Below are 2919 nucleotides of genomic sequence, written 5' to 3'. Positions count from 1 at the left end.
GGGAAAATGCAGCAGCCCCCCACCCCATTAATGATTCAGCCTTTCCCAGGTGAGGCAAAGAAATAAAAATTATGCCTCATTAACAAACAGCATCTATCCCACACTCTGGAAATCCTCTTAGGCAGAACACCAGGGCTACATTCCAAGGCACTGAGTAACTGAGACTACTAGCCACCAGGAAAAAGATAGAGGATAATTAAACCTTTCCTGGACTTGCAAATTTACCCAAGAAAGTAAGACTTGACAATGGTATTTAATGTGGGCCCATCCAGGCTCATCTAAACCCAGTACAGGCGGCTACATACAGCAGAACACGAACACCCACAGGGAAAATTTGGCAGGCTCCAAAACACACTGAGATAGCAAAAGTGAGAAACAAAGAAACAAATCCCAAATGAAAGAACAAGAGAACTCTATCAAAGATAAGATCCATGAAATGTAGCTAAGCAAATTATCAGAGGTAGAGATCAGAGCCCGGATCTTGAGGAAGGTCAACAGCATGAGTAAGAACATCAGCACCATAACGAAAGATATACAAACATTGAAAACCAACCAAGTGGAAATGAAGAATGACATAGCAGAAATTAAGAACACATTGGAAGTACTAAACAGCATCGTACATGAAGCTGAGGTCCGGATAAGTGAGTTAGAAGACAGGGTAGAAATAAATCAACCAATCAGAAAAACAACAAGAAAAAAACAATTAAAAAACAGGAAGATATCTTAAGAGAACTGTGGGACAACTGGAAACATAATAACATTCACATGGTAGGAGTCCCTGAAGAGGAAGAAAATGGGCAAGTGTTAGAGTATATATTTGAAGAAATAATGACAGAAAAATTTCCTAATTTGGTGAAGGAAGAAGGCATTCAAGTTCAAGAAGCACAGAGAGCCCCAAGTAAGAAGAACCCAAACAGGCCCACACCAAGACACATAGTAATTAAAATGCCAAAAATTAAAGTCAAACAGAGAATCCTAAAGGCTGCAAGAGATAACCAACAGCTTACCTACAAAGGAAAGCCCATAAGTCTCTCAGCTGACTTCTCAACAGAAACACTACAGGCCAGAAGGGAGTGGCATGAAGTAATCAAGGTCATGAAAAACAAGGATCTGAATCCAAGACTACTCTATCCAGCAAGACTATCATTCAAAATAGAGAGTGAAATAAAGAGCTTTCCAAATAATAAAGGCTAAAGGAAAATATTAACACCAAACCAGCATTGCAAGATATGTAAAAAGGACTGCTGTAATTAATAGAAGAAATAGGAAGATAAATAGAACCACCCTAAACAAAAACAGCAATAAATAAGCACCTATCAATTATCACATCAAATGTGAATGGTTTGAATGCTCCAATAAAAAGGCCCAGAGTAGCTGACTGCATAAGAAAACATGACTCGCATATATGTTAATTACAAGAGACTGACCTCACAACAAAAGACTCACATAGGTGGAAGTGAAGGGATAAAACAAATCTTTCAAACAAACTGAGAGAAAAAAAAAAAAAAAGCTGGGGTAGCACTACTCATATCTGATGAAGTAGATTACAAAATGAAGACCATAACTAGAGACAAAGAAGGCCACTACATAATATTGAAAGGATCTATCCAACAGGAAGATATAACCTTGGTAAATATATATGCACCCAATACAGGAGCACCATCATGTATTAAAAATCTTCTGGAGGACTTCAAAGGAGAAATCGACAGGAATACAATCATAGCAGGGGACGTTAACACCCCACTGACGTCACTGGATAGATCTTCTACACAAAAAATTAACAAGGAAACACACTCTAAATGAAGCGCTAGATCAAAATGATTTAATAGATATCTACAGAGAATTACACCCCAAAACTGCAGAATTCACATTCTTCTCAAATTCACATGGAACATTCTCAAAGATAGACCACATGTTAGGACACAAACTAAGTGTCTACAAGTTCAAAAAGACTGAAATCATATCAAGCATCTTCTCAGTTAACAATGGCATGCAACTACAAATCAACTACAACAAGAACATGCAAAGACCTTTGAAAACCTGGAGGCTAATTAGCATGTTATTGAACAATAAATGGGTTACAGTGGAGATAAAGGAAGAAATTAAAAACTTCCTGGAAACCAATGAAAATGAACATACAACAACACAAAATCTATGGGATGCAGCGAAAGCAGTTGTGAGAGGGAAGATCATAGCACTACAGGACTACCTCAAGAACCAAGAAAAATTTCTAACAGACTATCTAACTTCACAACTTAAAAAATTAGAAAGCAAACAGAAAGAAAACTCCAGAGAAAGTAGAAGGAAGGAAAAAGTAAAGATCATATCAGAAATAAATGACATGGAGACCAAAAAAACAACTCAAAGGATCAATGAAACAAAGAGCTGGTTCTTTGAAAAGATAAACAAGATTGATGGACCCTTAGCTAGACTCACCAAGAAACAAAGAGAGAGAACCAAAAATACACAAAATCAGTGAACTCAAATACACAAAATCAGAAATGAAAGACGGGAAATAATAACTGACACCACAGAAATATAACGGATTGTTGACAAATATTATGAACAATTATACGGCAACAAATTCGACAATTTAAGCAAAATGGACGAACTTCTAAAAACTCATAGTCTCCCAAAACTGATCCAGGAAGAGAAAGAAAACTTGAACAGATCAATAACAACAGAAGAAATTGAAGATGTAATCAAGATTCTCCCAACAAACAGAAGCCCAGGCCCAGAGGGCTTCACGGAGGAGTTTTACCGCACATTCAAAGAAGAACTAATACCCATTCTCCTCAAACTATTTCAAAAAATTTAAGAAGAAGGAAGACTACCAAACTCGTTTTATGAACCCAGCATAAATCTAATTCCAAAACCAGAAAAAGATACTACAAAGAAAGAAAAGTACAGACCAATATT

The sequence above is a fragment of the Molossus molossus genome, unplaced genomic scaffold, assembly GCF_014108415.1.
Source record: "Molossus molossus isolate mMolMol1 unplaced genomic scaffold, mMolMol1.p scaffold_m16_p_2, whole genome shotgun sequence".
Lineage (NCBI taxonomy): Eukaryota > Metazoa > Chordata > Mammalia > Chiroptera > Molossidae > Molossus > Molossus molossus.
Note: the sequence above shows the minus strand (reverse complement) of the source record.